This window comes from Indicator indicator, chromosome 7 (assembly GCF_027791375.1).
Source record: "Indicator indicator isolate 239-I01 chromosome 7, UM_Iind_1.1, whole genome shotgun sequence".
NCBI lineage: Eukaryota > Metazoa > Chordata > Aves > Piciformes > Indicatoridae > Indicator > Indicator indicator.
In genome coordinates this window covers 26,268,201-26,285,936 of record NC_072016.1, presented here as the reverse complement: position 1 = coordinate 26,285,936, position 17,736 = coordinate 26,268,201, and positions in this window count along the sequence as shown.

Below are 17,736 nucleotides of genomic sequence, written 5' to 3'. Positions count from 1 at the left end.
TCAAAAACAGCAGAGATGGGCCAATTTTTCTACACTTAGTCTGGATACTTTCAAAGATTTCACACCTTGTAACTTAATCAGCTTGGCAATTAACACGTTATGCTTTGCTATTTCCATTTTCATCTGGCTTACCTCAAATATGCAAGTACCAGGACAGAGAAAAATAAAATCCCATCTATGTTTGGTAGCAGGGAAGTTTAATTCTCAAAGAGGGTGGAATTCAACAGGCATCTTAAGTTTTCTGTGGAATTGTATTACTGATAGTTGCCATCTCCCTTCCCCCAAAATAACCTAAACCAGAACCCAACCACACAAAGCTCTTATCCAAAAAGCAGCACATGGAACACTCCTATTTGACATTTTCCTTCATGAGAACAGCAGTGGGAGGTAAGCAGCCATCTTGCAACTTTGAGTTTTCCATCTTAAAAATGCCTGGGAAAGCCAAAACAAGTCCTACACATTCCATTACTTTCCGCTCCCTGGGCCCACACCAAAGTAATGAGCTTCTACTATTTACAGTAAAGTCAGAAAGCACTGAAAAACACAGCTCAAATATATCAAAGGTGGAAATAACAGAGATAAAAGTTTAACAGCAGAAGAAACATGTAAGAAGGATAGAAGAGTTATTTGGATATATGACATCTTGATATATTTAGAACCCTCACAGTTCTCATTCTAAGGTTCTGTGCTGACATCTCAATGGGGGGGAAGAAAGACTTGTCAAAATGTGCTGTAGCCTAGTACAGAGCCTTTCACACAATTCAGTCTTAAGGCAGCCATTAAAACATTTTAAACTTCTTCAGTTCTGTACAACAGACAATGGAGGCAAAACAATATGAAAATTCAAGGTTTTCTATGCATCAGATAAGAAGGGACACAAAGACACTGCTATCCTTCTAGAAGCTGTCAGGAAGGTTTCTCAGTGGACAAAACCTAGCATTTGACAACAATACCAGCTTAAAGTGAAGCTACAACAAACAGACTTTAAAAGGACCATAGCAGTAGGTATCCTTCATATCAAGTACAGAAATTAACAGTATAACGCATCCTGTTCCCACGGGAGAATAAACCAAATAACACATTGTCCTCTTCCCTGCAAAGCACTACCCAAGCAGCAAACAGGAACTTGCAGAAAGGCTCTCTCCACTACTCCTCCTACCCAGATCACTTGCCTCAGAATCATGAAAGCCAGCAGCCCCTCAGTCTACTCAATGTCTTCTCCTTTGCCTCTTCCCTGTTCTTCTGTGTCTCAGCCTAATTGCTATTTGCCTCCCAAGTTCTCTCCAGCTTCCTATAGTGAGTACTTCCTTCCTTGTCTCTTGTCCAGGTGGGATGGAATGGGGGAGAATAATGTCCTGCTGCTCTAGCTGCACTCAGCTGCAGTGCATTTGTGTATCACTTACTGCCACTTAAACTGCTAACCATTTCAGCATGTTTTCCTTTTTCTTGGCAAAATTTCAGTCTCCTGTTCCTTCAAGTGTCACACGTGTGAGAGTACTCAGGGTTTTGCCGTTTTACTTCACTTGGGCTAGAATTTTCACCCTTGCTATTTGCATAGCAAAGATGAAGCAAGGGTAAAGAGACACATTAAGTAACTAATTACCATGCTTTAGTGAACCTCTCTGAAAGAGCTCTGAAAATAGTCATTTATACATTAGTATGACTATTAGTGTGCACTGGACGACGTTCATCAACGCCACCAGTGGCAGCATGGGAGTGTGTGAGAATGGCTGGGTTGCACTAAGAGCTCCAGTACTGGATCAGAGCAGATCATAAAGCAGAACGTAGAGGGGTGGGGAGGGAAGGGAGATCTGCAACACAGCATACACAGAGGTATGATTTCTGTCACAAATATGGCTTTTCTTAGTGAGGCATTTCCAAAGGATAGCATTCTGCTCGTTTCTGATGCTGAATCCTGAGAAGAAAGTCTGAAAAGCATTCAAATAGGAGATTTTTACACAGTTTTTAATTATATTTTTCTGTATTGGCATCATATTATATCTGTTTCCTCATATGAGGTGGTCTAATTAAGGCATTAAATTTAACAACTCAAAGGTTAAAAGAAGCACCACACGACAGAACAAAGGAATGCTTATAGGAGTGCAGCAAATGGACAGCTCTCTGGGATGAACAAAAAGGAGTTCCCTGGATCATGGCACTAATGAATGAGACACAGGCAGCTAGCTGAAGACGTTGCACTACTCCACCTTCTCTCTGGCCTGTACACCCATCTGTTGCAATCATGTGAGAGGCAGCATCATCTCTGCAATGTAAAAGCCTCTGGAAAGACAAGTTTTACTTGATGAACCAACAGTAGTCATTCACCTACGGCTAAATTCTCCATGGTTATTCTGTGCAGTTTTTCTTCCCTAGGTGATCTGCCTGCAAGTCTACTGGAAAAACCTGTGGTGAAATACTAGTGGGAAAAGCACATAGTAGCTTCCATGTCTTATAAACTGTGAAGGTCAGAACTTTGTTCTGCCATACTGTTTACCTCAGCAAGCTCTGCTGAGAAGGTAACCATCTATGCTGTTTCCTGTGGAGATTTTACAACATGCCAAGGTGTTTCAGGAAAAAAACCACACAATTTGCAGTAAGGATGCAGTCTAAAAGCAGCAAGGGTCTTTGCTCAGGTATAGTTTTCATTATTTTGTTATGGACTAAAAGGGAACTGACTATCTCAGATGCCTAAGATCTGTTGCAGCCTTATGGGAGGACCAGATTCAGTACCAACCTTATCCTCTCCCTGAAGGTTTTTCTTTTTAATTCTACTAAGAACTTATTGTTTCACATTATTATTGAAGGCTACCAAAATGCACCAGCATAGTGCTTGTCGGGGAAAAGAAATACATGGGAATGCAATAAGCGACCAGTGTTTTAAGTTGTTCTTACAAAGAGTTTACTGTGGGCAAACTATCATTGGAAGAGAAATTCCTTCTCCAACAAGAGGGTAGCAGCCATTTCTGTTACTTATTTTGTCAATTTGCTTCCCTCACCAGTTAAAAAGGGCAATGTATGTGACCAGCGCTTATAGATTATGTTCCTTTGTCTCCTTATTTCTGATTATTAGATTTATATATGGTTCATATATGCAGATGTTATAAATCCTGGGTTCCCTTTTGAGTTCTTATTTACAAGATTTTTCTCACCTTTGTATTTCCCAAGTAATTGTTTCTACTTTTTAGAAAGAGTAGAAATTGATCAGTAACTAAGCACTTCTACAACAATTACAAAACATTAAATCATAGCAGTATCAGGTCAAACTACTGAGCTGCTGCACCGAGACCAGTATGTGTGGCCTTTGAGGGTTGTGTGCAGTGATACTAAGAACAGCAAGATAAATCACAACTGGAAAAGAAAATCCAGAGAATTAGAACTTGTGGGACTAAGGAGGACTGGATGGACATGCTCCTGAATGTCATGGCAAAACTAGTGTACTCTCTAACAAATTAAGATGATAAAATGAAAGTTAAAAAAATTATTAAGATTTCCTCATGAGAAGGTAGGAGACAACAAAATATCAGTTAGTGCCTTCATGAGTTTCCTGTCAGAATACAGCTCTGAACAAATTACTTTTATCTTTATTCAAATAACAATGCAGCACCATGAAGAAAGCCGCAAGAGCTTCTGCCTGTTGTACAAGAGCCCAGTATATCCCGGGCCATACACTGTGCCAGTTCTGCATTTTTCAAGGTTGCCTGTGTACAATGTGACCATGTTCTGTGAAACAGGCAAAGAGGCATTCTTCAGTGTGCAGTAGAGAGCTTAGGAGAGTTAAAGAGTGGTAACACAGTATTGCAGAAATGTATTAAATAAACAAGATAACAAAAAGCTAGAAGCCTGTATTTTGATGGTCTCCTTAGACATATGAAACAAATGACTCATTACTGGATCTAGCTACATGTAAAGGCAACAGAACAGGCAGCTCTTTTACTGTCTAAAAGCACGTTACTATCCTAATAGTTCATAATCCTGCAGCAGCCTCCTTACGCTATAGTTTTCTACTGGATGCACTGCATTTATAAGGTAAATGTTTACCTTGTAACACAATCATTTATTGGTAAACATTTGAAAGAGACTGGAGGAATGTATTAATGCAAGAGCTTAAGACTCTTCACCTAATTAAAAATGTCACCCTGGTGGTTTTCATAAAGAATAAGCCTTTTACCATGCCTAAGGGAAAAGAAAACCTAACTTCTCTTTTCGATTTGATGTGTGATATCAAGTGGCTTCAACATTATGTGGTCACCACAAGTGTCTACTTAGTGTTTTTTCATGCCTTTCAGATAGCAAATACCTGAGCATACCTGAAAGCATATTTTAATCAAAATACCTTTGCTGATCATGTGTCTAGCAAGCATAACAGAACTACAGTTCATTAAAACAGGCAAAAAAAAAAAGTCATTCCATTCAATCATCACTTTGGCTCAGTCCCAAACAGTCTTGTTCAGCACAAAGCTGTGTCTTCTAATACAAGGTACAGGAAGCAAGATCCAGATCTTTGGAGAAACATCCATGTAATAAAGTACAAGTGTATAAAACTAATGACTCAGAATTATACAGATTCTTTGTATTATTCAGAAGCAATTTTGTATTCTTCAGAAGTAATTTACATTTAAAACTGAAGAAAGACACATCTGACGTCATCAAGACCATCTGCTTATTTGCAGAGGTAGGTTCCTTCAGATGCCAAGAACAGACCTTCCACTAATTTTCTTCCCTAACTGCTTTCTCCGTCTTGCAGAGAGCTGCTCTGTGGCTTACAGGTCCTCCCTATCCCATTCAGTTCCCAGATTCTCACTCACTTTCAGCAGAGAAGCCAAAAAACACAAACAAACAAAAACCACTGAGGATTTTAGGCTTTTGGCTTGATTTTCCATCTTTTCCCCACCCCTCAGACAGATGATTGGGCAAGGGCTGAGCAATAAATACAGGCACTACTAACTGGCTTAATCTTTGCAGTGAATAATCACTTTGGTCATTATCAGCTTGGACCTAATTCAGGCATACTATGGACAGAAAAGGAAAAAAAAAAAAGATCATCTGGTTTTTCCTTCAGTCCACTGAATTATCTACTAACAGTTATCAGAAGCTGAGACTGGAAAAAACATTTGAAAGAATATTGACTGTAGTTCTTAGTTTTTATTGGATGCGTGTCAACATGTACAAATACCAAATGAAATAAAAGTTCAATTAGGCAGACGTGATGGCCTGAAGTACTAATAGCTCTCTGCTGGACTCCAGCGACACCTACTGGTAAACAGAGAAGTTACAAAATTTTCTGGGGGCATGCAGAAGCATTAATTTATGCACCTGCCCTTAAGATCACTACTAAATATTTTTTTGGCACCTCAGGCTAAGAACCATGTTACATAATTCGGTGGTATAGTTAATGAAACATTTTGTGCTTATTTTCAAAATAGGATTTCATTCCACCTGATTAACTACTTGGAACTGCATATTTATCACTCTAAAGATCTTGTTAAGTCCTGCATTTTGCTATTGGCAGCAGCACATTAAAATAGTCCAGTGGATTTTTGGCTTACTAGAGTACACTGAGACATATCTTCAATGATTTGCTTAGTCATTTAATTAATGTCACTGTAGTTGAAAAGTAAATAATTCGATGTGTCTTGGTTTACTTTCAATTACATACATTTTAGCATGGATTCCAAAAGTTAAAATCTCGTCAGTAGCACAGTTCTGCTTCTGAGTTCACAGTTTTGCTTCTGACAAATCCCTGCTGAAGTAGTTTGTGACAGCTGTGTTAGTCTTATAGGTCATACAGATATTTCTGAATGTAACTTCAGCCAGCACTTCTAAAATAATAGCTATCAATAGATTCCCTAAAAGACATTTGGGACTCTTATTTTTCCTCCTCTGTTGAGTGTTTTGTGCCTTCTTTTTCTGTTAGGCAATACAAAAGTCAACTTTCTTATCTTCTTACAATGAGATCTTATAGTGATGAGGTCAACACAGCTCCTCCTGGAAGGCTTTATTTCAATGGCAAAACAAAATGAACAGCCCATTCTCCAGGACCATGATTCAGATAAGGTATTTCTAGAGGCCTTTTAGGAAAAACTGGAACAAGCATCTCTTTCTGTGGTGGAAATTCTTTGGGATGTCGTATTTCTACATGCTTTTCTGATGAGATAATGCATCCAAGGGTAACCAATGCCCTTTTCAGATACTTGACATACTTTGTTTAGGATAAGAATGTTTCTGTGCATCTTTCAAATTATTCACTACAACTCTTAAAAAAAAAGTCAAATATGATGCAAGCGTTTACACACAGAAAATGGATGTAGTATGTATGATGTACATTCAGAGACACAACAGCTGCCAGCTGCAACAGGCAGACCCAATGTAATAAGCAAAAACAGTACTACTGCTCTGAATAGCAAACTATTCTTTCCATCTACCGTCAGGCTCCGCTACGTAAGCTAGGTCAGCATATGGGCATGAATATTTCTGTTTAATAATTTGTGATCAAGGGGTTTCTTCTAAAATTGACAGGGAAATAATATATATGAGGTTTTTAAACCAATGTTGCCAAATAGTTAGCAATAAACATCACTGATACAGGTCTAGCCATTCACATGTCATTAGGAAACTTTGCCCTTACTACCTCTGGCAGTCTGAGTTGTCAGTTTCATCTCTAACATTAAGATGCTTTGAGATACGGCTGAAAAAAGCCACATGCCCCAAATAAATTTCTCAATTCTTACTCCTGCAAATCCTTCCTTCAAGGAACTGAACCTTCCTATTTATTTTGGTAATGTCTGCCATTCTCCAGTGCAAACCCCCCTACAAGAAGAAAAGCACTGCATGGAGTAGTTAGGAAACGTGGCAATGAGCACCCACCACCACAAATCAGCACAGCTCACAAGTACCAGCCCAGGCATTTCAGATCTTTGAGCACCAATGTTTGCATTGAATAAAAAAATTCACTTCTGCCAGCAGTCGGCCAGATTTGCATGGCCAGGAGTATTTTACTAGGTTCCTAGAAAGCAGACAGAAAGAGGTGTAAGGCAGCTTAGTTCTGTGGTAGAATACTTGCCAATTAATTGCTGATCCAGTACTCAATAATAAAGACTTTTAAGCTAGACTATTAAGTTCTGTAGGAAATGCAAAGACATTATTATAAGTCAAGCTATAACTCTGTTAAACATTGATTTTACAAACATGTGCATAATACTGGCTTTACAAACAAATTTACAAATTAGAGTGAAAAGATATTAGTGAAATTGCAGCTTGAAGATCTGGTGAAAAAATGTAGTTCTTTGTTCTTTAACTAGTATGAATGCATCAGACTTCAGCAGAACAGAGCTATACACGAGCCCATGGAAATCAAATGCTCAGATGTTACTCCCTGGTACTCTGCATTCAGGCCTTGGGTTAACTACAACTTCTCTGAAGTGCACAGTATCAGACAAAATGATACGAAGTTGTCATGGTGACAAGCAAATGCATATAGAAAGAGGTGTGCATAGAAAGGACCAGCCCATAAAAAGAATAAGATCAAAGAGACTTTGTATTCATACCTTGACTAAACAGATTCTCGTAATAGAATATAATTATTATGCCAGGATTAAAACTACTTGTAAATTAGATGTTAATTTCTCCACATATGGAGCAAAAATATTTAATTAAAATTGAGGATAATCGACCCAGTCCTTTGTCAAAGATAAGTGGGAAGCTTTTCTTGGCAAATGAGGGAAGCTCAAGTCACCTGTTTCTAAGTTTCCATTTAAATCCAGTAGTTTAAAATTCTCATTTCAAAAAAGGACAAGCCAAAAGCTATCTTTTATGTTAACAGATGCTGTGCTGTCTTCTTGAAGCTGCAGGCTTACAGGCAGATTTGTCATGCAGCTGCAGAATGAAGTCAACAAGCCTGCTCTGTTCCAGGGCTGCTATTCAGAACCTTTTGGGCAGCAATGAAAGAAGATCACATCAATTTCATGCTGGTTTTGCTGCTCTGCAAAGATATGAGCAGCAGCAGACATAGATGTGAATCATGCTTAGATTGCAGGGGAGGAAGACGCATAAAATTTGTTAGGAAAAGAAGGTATGGAAGACACAGTCAGTAGAAGCTTTACAAACATCTTTTACTTTGGGTACTTCTGGTGCTATGGCATTGCTTCTGTAATCATCTGTACTCTGGCTGAGTTACAGACATAGAGCTCAGTGTGCAGTTAAGTACCACATGAACAGGACTGCTGTATCCTTCCTGGAGCATTTTTACAGACAACAGCCTCTGTCCCTGTCAGCAGCACTTTACTTATGGCCCACATGAGTTCTCAGCATTATGTTCTTCATCTGACATTACTCCCAATTTAACAGCTGAACTACAATTCAACATGCTTCTTTTACAATACAGATTTAGTTGTAATAACAAGAATTTTCAACTGCAGATGCAGAAAAACCTCTTCAGGCAGGGAGGATAACAAACTACCCTCAGAGGCTGTACACTTCTATTGTGGAAGGATTTGAGTCCTAACTTGTATAAAGCCCTAAGAACTCTCATCTGACCTTAGAGCTGACCCTGCTTTTAGCAGGAGGTTAGATGAGAGACCTCCCAAAGCCCCTTCTCACCAGGACTATTTTATGATTCTACTATACATCCAAGTGCCCAGGGATCCATGTGCTTTCTTAAAATTACATCATATAAATATATATATATATATATACACACACATACATATACACACACACACACACTAATACCTGTACATTCAAATATATTAACTTCATCTCTCTGTAATATCAGCTCCTTGAAGCCCATAGGATACCTCATTCTCTGTAACACCAGTGCTGCTGGTTAGGATGGCTGCAGTGCAGAGATAGCAAATACAAGTCTCAGCACTCACCAGGTTATTCGGATCAGCAGACAAAGTGCGTGGTTAGATACTGGGTTTTCAGTATTCCAAGGAAGCGGAGATCAAGAAGTAGCAATTCAGAGGTCCATGGATTGTTTTTATTCTGCCACTAGTTAATGGCAAGCCCTAGTGTTTGGGGTTTTAAAAGGGTCTTGGAAACAAATCTTGGTAAAAAGCAGTATCAGAATGACCATAATCAGGGTTAAATGGGTTGAGATATGAACATATAAAATGAGATAAAAGCAGAGGCACAACAGGGCTAGAAAAGGCAAAATCCATTCACTGAGCTTTGACATATCCTTGTCTTAAAGGGCAGTCAGCAACCTCAAACAAGTACATTTGTGCTCTGTTAAACTTACATCCTGTTTATTTGTACTATTTCCCATCTTTCATGCTAAACTCCACTAAACTTTTCACTGAGAAGATAAACAGTCAATCTGTTCCACCAGATGATAGAGGCCAGCTTTGTACCTCTGATCACAGCTACCTGCTCATTCAAATACTTGTCTCTGTGTTTATGCTGATAACTAATAAGGAAATACTATTTTACAGAAGTATCACACTTCAAATTTGCTCAACCTGAGGCAGTTCATTCACTTCAAATTTGAAGTCCTGTTCTTCTATGTCCAAATTAATATTATTCTGATTCCAGAAAGCTTTAACACATTTCCATAGCAATGGCTGCCCCACATCAGACTGTAGATCCATCTAACTCTGCCTCCTGTCTAGGAAATAGCTCAAGAACAGGGCAAGCACACAGGAGTTTATAAATGCTGCACAAGTACATCTTGCCACCCTTACTTCTCAATGGCCTGTGCTCAAGACCAGCTCAGATACAGTGCAGCTGCAACAGTGGGTACTGCTTCTGTGCAACAGCTGTGAGAAGCCTCATCACAACTTCCTCTACTTCCAGACGCATTCAAGTTCGCACCCTCCCACTGGTCTGGCTGAGCAGATCTGAGTATAGCCTCTAATCCTGAGATATGTTGTAGGTGTTTCATTGTATGGTGTGCCTTGCTGATCCAGACCTTGACTCATTACAACTTGGACATGCCTCATCACTATGGACTTGTCTAGCAATAACTGTGGCTGCCCTTAATTACTGCCATGGGCAATTCTTTGTTCTTACTGCTAGAGTCTTGTGGAATTGGTGAGGCCACTTCCTCCAGCTGCGCTGCTGTCATCTTCAACCCCTGGCTTGCCTGTCTTGCAGAACACCCCACTCTTGCTGCTCTCTGATAGTAATGTCTTTCGAACAAAATAGGAAATTCTGTTGTAGCCTAATATGGAACCATACACCAAGTTGGTAATAACTAAGGTGAACTGGAACACTCCTTGAGGAAAGCAAATTCCCCTCCCAGGTCCTTCTCCCAAGCTCCATTAAGAAAATATACAAGCTCTCATATCTTCTAGGTGCAGAACAAGTCAAGAAAACTGGTTGATAAAAGCAACGCTTCAGAAAAAAGTAAGAGGTCCTCTGCAGCTTTCTTTACATGTCTACTTTTTGGAAAATTGGCTGTGTGCCTCTAGCACCTTATACTAGAAGACAGACTCAGTAATCAGTAGGAACCAGAATTAGTACTGAAGGCAATACTCATGCAGTGCAATTTACCACAAGGCATCTGTCTGTACATGAATTAGTATTTTCCTTAATTATCTGTAGTAGGAAATCCCAAGATTCTCAGCTGGCCCTGTCAGTTAATATTAACTACAGACTTGGAAAAAGGATGTAAAAATAGAAAGGAAATTGAATCCTGCAGAGGCAGCAGTAACACTTTACACAGAATGCAAATAGACCTTCACTGGAAGCCGCTCTATTTGCACCATTGGTCCCACTGCTCTATGGACACACTCCACACAACACAGTATCATCCAATACAACATGAGGTTCAGTTAACTCACAGCTCTCTTACAGAGCAAAAGGACTATGCTGTTCTTTAACAAATAGGGATCCACTTTTCCACATGCCAGAGTCACTTCCTACAAAAGATGTAATTTGAGCCTAGCAAGCAAGGAGTTGGAACTAGACTAAGAGGTTTATTCCCTCCTTACAGACAAGTCTCCAGCATCAAAGGACTATCCCAATGCACAGTGCCACACACCACTACCACGTTGTCTGACTGCATCAAAGCAAATACTTCAGATCAAGCTTACATCTTCCCACAACAGCCCTCAGGGAAGGTGTTCAGCATCAGATGACTGCAACTTAGTGAAATATTACTTTATACTTTAAAAACCCACTTTATAACAACACATCTCCATGGTAAGCAAATTTATTCCCCCCCTCCCCCCCCCCCCCGCAAGACTCACAAACAGTAGCTACAGTTCTGCCTTCATTTTTTTCACCCCACAGTAAATTCACACCCACAAATACAGACTCTGCCACCAAACAGCCAATATTCTCTCCGGTAGTAGCCAAGAAGCAGACATAATTTCTCTTTTTCTTTCTAGAAGAACATAGCCTTCTATGCAAGGAAGGACAGACACGTCTTGTATATGAAGCTGGGACTCAAACAACCTGTATTCCTGCTACAAACTTCCTGAAAGGCTTTACACAACTGTCTCGTTCACTTCATGTCCCATTTCTGAACTACAAGATGAAGATGCTACTTTTGCCTTCCTGGTTTTCTTTGTCTGTCTTCTATGGGGTTTCAGGTATGAGGGAGCCCCCTTTATTGGCACTCTTAGAATGCAAATCTGCTGATCCTTGCAGTCTTTTACAGCTTCTCACTAGAAAGAATTCATTCTCTGGTGAGAAATGTTGCACTGGGGAGAAGGGAATGCTATTACTTCCCTTTCCTCAGTAGTCTGCTTTATGAGAGCAGCATCTGGCCTGCTAGGCCTCCCGCATAAAGTGTGGTAGGACCTGACTGATACAACAGGAGGGATCACATTTGAGTTGCAGTTTGGCCCATGGTGCTCCATAATAAACCTTTGCCTTCTCACATTTTTAAGATAAGACAAAGTCAAAATGCTCACATAATAATCCAGTGCCCTATGGATTGGCCCCTGTTATTATTCTAGTCCTGGGATTTGACAACAGCAGCTACCTCAAGTATCAAATAAAGTAGAAATCTGGACTAAAACAACTGCCTTGTAATTGCTTTCAGAATCAGTAAATGCAACCAAAGCCACCCTTTGACTCCTGCACAGTTAGGAAAAAGACTACAAGTAATTGCATAGACATATCTAAAGAAGCCAGACCAGAGATGTATCATCCCTCATGCTCAGCCTCCATCAGCTTTCTGTACTCACTTCTACTGCACTTTGCTTACACTTCTTTGGACAGGCTCATTTCACAGGAAGGGCCAAGCATTTAGAAGGCAGTAAGAAAATACATTACATAAATGAAAAACTGTAGGAACAGCCAGAAGTGCATTGAAGAGAACAAGCAGAGGGGATTTCTGTGAACTGTAATTACTAATGCTACTAATTACGGTAGCATTAAGAGGAATGTTTATGTTGACTAGAACTATAGCCATTGAAGATGTCTGAAAGCCATATAGATCAGTTCTATAGCTGCTAAGCTTCCTTTTGTCAGGATGCATCAAGTAACAGCTGTTCCTTAATGACCAAGGAGTCAGACACAATAACAAGACTGTTTATGTCCTCAGTACCTGAGCAGACAGGTTTGATCAAATATCTGGGTTATCCAGCAAGTTGCAGAAATAGTGCAGGTTGAAGGTCAAACAGAAAATTGCTCTACAGATCAGGTCTTGCTCCAATAAGAACAGCCAGCATCAGACATGGCTCATTAAGCATTCAGCAGATCCTACAGAGACAATAAAAAGCCTGAGATAAAACTAAAAAGGCAGTCTTGTGACAGCACAAAACATTTTTCTCTCCTAGGCTCACTTCCGAGTGTGTGCCTTGAACCAGTGTGGCTGGTTCTCTTTCCCTCCAACTACCAAAGACTATCCCCAAATGCCTTGCTACATGTTCTTCTTATCAGGGCTGTTTATGTATCCAGTCAACATTGGGATATCCAAGTGCATAAGGTAGTGCAAATTCTTGACTATTATACTCATTTTCTTTTTTTCTAATAATAATTTAGTGGGCCTATATCATGTGCAATTGTACAGAGAAGCTAGAATTAGCAAAAGAAGTAACAGAACAAAATTAGCACAGCACTCTGGTTAGAATAGTGAACATTACTGAATGGCAATGTTCAAGAGTAATTAGCTGGGAAGAAGTGTCTCCATTCTGCTTCCACAAGCCATACTAGTATCTCTGCGTGGTGCTCATTGTATGGTGTTGACATGCCCTCTGTTCTCTCCCTGATCTAGGGCACTAGCTCTATTGATAAAATGAGTGGAAACATGAGGAGTCTCACATCTATTTGACATAACAGCTTGTTAACGTCAAATTACAGAGTGTGAAAGAGAAGAAGAAAATCACTTAAATATCATTCACTGCAGGAACCTGAGGAGAAATCATGGTGAACCGAAATGCAATATGAGTAATGTTTAGGGATGTAATTCAAATTTGTGTGATCAAATTGCAACTTAGAAAGAGATGCATTCTTTTTAACTTGTTACCTTAGCAAATTCAGCAAGAAAAGGTAAAAAACCAGCTATATAGATATTACTGGCTACTCTCAAGGAAAGCATGAGTGCTTTTAAACTGTCATAACCTTGAGCAAACTAACAAGCTTTAATTCCCCTGACTTGCCTCACCTGTTGTCTCCATCCCCCCCTTCTGCTCAGGAGCTCCACTTAGCTCTGCCCTGGGTGCTTGCTTCCTGCTTTAACCTTCTCTGAAGGCATTCTGATGGTCTGTAGCTCCAGACCTCCTATGTCTATGTAATTTTTTATTTCAGCTCTGGTTTCTTGGCTTCAGTTTAGACCTACTGAGATGTCTTGCTGTCATTGTCTTACATAGATCTGAGCCTAATGTGGCATCTTGACTTTAGACCTGCCTTGTGATCTTCATAAGTATACACAAGGACCTGGACTCCTAGCTGTTTTTTCTCAGCCTTGTTTATTTTTCTGAGGTATAGTTGGGCTGGGCCCTGGCTGGTGGAGGTCCCTGTTCTGCTGGCTGTGATGCCATTTCTGGTTTCCAGTTTCCAGAGGAGCTGCTGGCCCTTGCTATTTCCTGGCATGAAGCTTTTTGCACCAGTTTTACTTGATGAAAATCATACCTTGAGTTAAGTATTTGTCCTACCCCTTACATTTGTAAATGAATGGCACCAGTTCAATAATCTTATGAATGAGCTTAATTTGATAATACTTCCATTGGTCATCCATGCCTAAAGACATTCTTTGTGAAAAGAGCTTAATCCTGTAAGCTTATCATTTCCACTATTTTTCTAGGGGCCTCTGAGGATTAATTCAGACTATTGCAGTAAATTTTGTAAAAATATTGACTCTATTTTAATCTAAAAACGTTCTATTCAATTCTGTTAATATAGAAGCAAAGCATTCCTTTCTTTGTATTTATGAAGCTCTTCTTCATATTAGAAGTCATTGTTGCATAAACTGCTTTCGACTTTCATATGTAACTCACATAATATGCTAATCCTTTTCCTACATATAAAATATTAATTCTGTAATAACTTTAAGCAAAGGTATCCACTATGAAGTGATGGCTTAATAAACAATTCCATCTGTCTTTTTATACACACCACAGTAGTATCTTCAGTGCCCCTTTGGCTTTGAAAGACTGGAAGAAGCAAGGGATCCAGGAGTTAGTCACTGGAGTTGAATGTCAGGGTTCAGATGAAAGTAATGGTGCTTACTAATTATGTAGAAGTCTTCTCAATGCATGGTAAGTGACAAATATGGAACAGGACCCCCAGCTGCATGTTATCCTGTGTTGATTTGTTGCACCTCAGAATTTCTTCGGGCAACTGCATTGAGAATTTCTTCTACTGTTTAAGCCCTTGCAATAAAGCTCTATTTAGGAAATCATATTAATGTGCAAACTTAATTTTTCATGAATTGGTCTCATTATAGCTGTAGTCTTGTGACAGTGCCCCAGGATCCTTGACAAACAGACTAACTTGCACTCTTTGTTAATTAATATTTACAGTTAGAATTGGGCAATAATATAATACATTATGAGAAGGAATGGAAGCAATTGTTGATGCTTACTGTGAATTATGGCAATGGTCCCAGCTCTCCTCATCAGTATTGTTAGAATGTTCAGTCTTTACTGTTAGAATGTTCAGTCTCTATTGTTAGAATGTTCAGTCTTTTCTCTAACAATTAAGTAATTATTTTGCTACTATTTTTTCCTTTTGCTAGAATCAAACTGATAAGCTGCCTAGGAAAAACGTAAGTGATCTTATGATGTTATTTCACAATAGCTGATCTATTTCCAGGTGTGCTAAACAAGTGGCTTGAGGAACTAACAGGAACAGTTTGTGCTTCTCTTAAAATTAAATTTCCTAGCGATCTAATATAATTTAATTGTATTAATGAATGTAGGTAAATCACGGTGTAACTTGCTTTTCATGCACTGAGAATTGCTCAGACCAAGTGCTAGTATTGGAATAAAGAAGTATGCAGTTGAGATTATATGAAAACATTACTTCTAAGGTAGTACCTTAGGAGAGGTGCTTGAGAAACATGGACTTCCACAGGTCCCATTAAGGGAAAGGATAGGTCCAGTAGGATAATGTTACTTTTCCATCGACACAGAATGTTCTGTGTTTTCTCACAGCTGATAGAAAAGAAAGGAAAGAGATGACTGCAGAGGATGTGATCAAGAACAAGTCATACGATAAAATAGGTTGTAAGTAAGGCATTGTGTCTTGTCAATGCCTTTACATTAAAAATTAATAGATATTCAAATGAACTGTATTCAAAGAAATCAAAATTTGCCCTCTTAGTTCATGCAGAACAAGCCTTCCCCATCCCTTTCTTATAAGATACTGCTTACTTGAAAACAATTAATTGCTTGTGAAACAGATACGAAGCTTTAACAGGTGCCTCTGAGCCATGTGTCTTATCTCAGAAGGTAGTCAATCTTGCTGTGATCGCATTTGCTCAAACAGTGTAATCAGCTGCAAGAACAACCTGCACAAACTCTATTTCATTGTTCAGTGTTCAATGGACTGTAAAAAAGATTCTGTAGTAGTTCACTAAGTACCACCAAAGCTCCCCTTAATGCTATTTGTTAAAAAGAAAACACCTCCATTTGCCTTACCTAACTTGTAAAACCAGGATGATGCTGTTTTAGAACTAATTTACAAATAACTGGGTCAATCTCTAGTTAACTAAACAGCTGCTTTTGGAGGTCTCAAGTGTCTGCTGGTTGCTTTCAAAAATATTTCGTAGACAATTTCAGATTTTTTTTTTCCCCCAGAAAAAGGTCTTAAAAGATTTTCCCCTTCATGGCTGGCAGAAATGAGAAAAAAACCCTCTCACTACGTTCTTACACTATTCATTGATAGGCCTTTTGGTGAGCAGAGCATGTCAGGGACCTTTTTCATCTGCCTTGGACATTTGAAGGCCATTCTTGTCTAAGTACAGCTGCTCTTTCCAGAGAAGGCCCTTCTTTGAACAGATGATTGCTGTGACAGGCTTGCTTTACAAATTTGTAATCTCACATAAATATTATGTCAGAACTATTAGAAAGATCAACATACTTGGTGTCAGTAGCTATTCCTTTTGAAAAATACATTTGATTTGATTTACTAATCCTATTATAGCCCTTGCAGCGTTTCACCTTCTGTCTAAAGAATAAGAAAAAATCTGCAACAAAACATTCGCATAATGGAACAGCCTCTTATTGTCTAGACACAATAGACAAAATTACTTGGCTTTTATCTAGCAAAAGGAAGAGGTAGCAAGATGGCATAGTCACTGTATTTCATTATCTCCCACATCTTTAACACCTGTTCCTAGTTAGAGCTTTACTAAAAAATCTATGGAGATGTACTTTAGCAAGCGACAGTATAATTTAATCTTTTCCAAGTAGTTTTACTTAGGTAATTCTGAAAAAAACCCGAATATCTGCATTCTCTTACAACACTTGAAATAAATACATTTTTAGTTTAGAAGCTTCATGCAAAAATATTGAAAGAGACCTATCAAGAGACTTATTTTGGCTTTTCTTTTCAGGCAGAAAATCAGAATTGATGCTTTTCATATCACTTGAATGTACGATATCAGTTTTTGCACTGGCAAGAGTATCCATTCTCTGAGTAGCTCCAATGTTAATGTTAATGCAGATTACTTTTAAGAAGTAATCTTCCAACACCAATGGCTTTTCAGATCTATTAGCCTGTTATCTATTATTGATGTCAAGCATTATTGATTAACGCTGTAGGTAGTTTTATTTCTCCCTCTAGAGAGTAAAGGACTGGCAACTCTTGCTACTGTTGTTAGACGAATGGTGTGTTACTGCTTGTTCTAGTTTCTTGCTATGTCCCCTTCCTCTGCTCGTCTGTCCCTTGTGCCACTGTACTCTTCTCCCCTTAACTGTTTCTCTAAAACTTGCTTAAATCTTAGGTGGTCTCCATCCATCTCCTACATAAGACGAATTTGCACTTAACTCTGGAAAGTATGAGATAGTACAACATGGGAAAACACACTGCTGCACATGCATGAATTTTCAAACTTAACTGGGTGACATTTCGTGTTCATTGCTCCTTCCAGAGCCTGACTCTGCCTTTGGCCACAAGCTGTTCTCTCTCTGCACTTCTGCACTTCAGGGACCGCAGTTCACTGCTGGCACATGGAGGCTCCTCAGTCACTACAATACCTCCTCAGTCCACTGCTTCCAGGTACCAGATTCTTTGCAGTACCCAGGCATGATTACTGAGTACTGCATTTCTTGGTCTTCATTCAGGACAGTATGACACACTCTGGGGTTGTGACCAAGCTCTATACAACCAGATCGTGCTCTT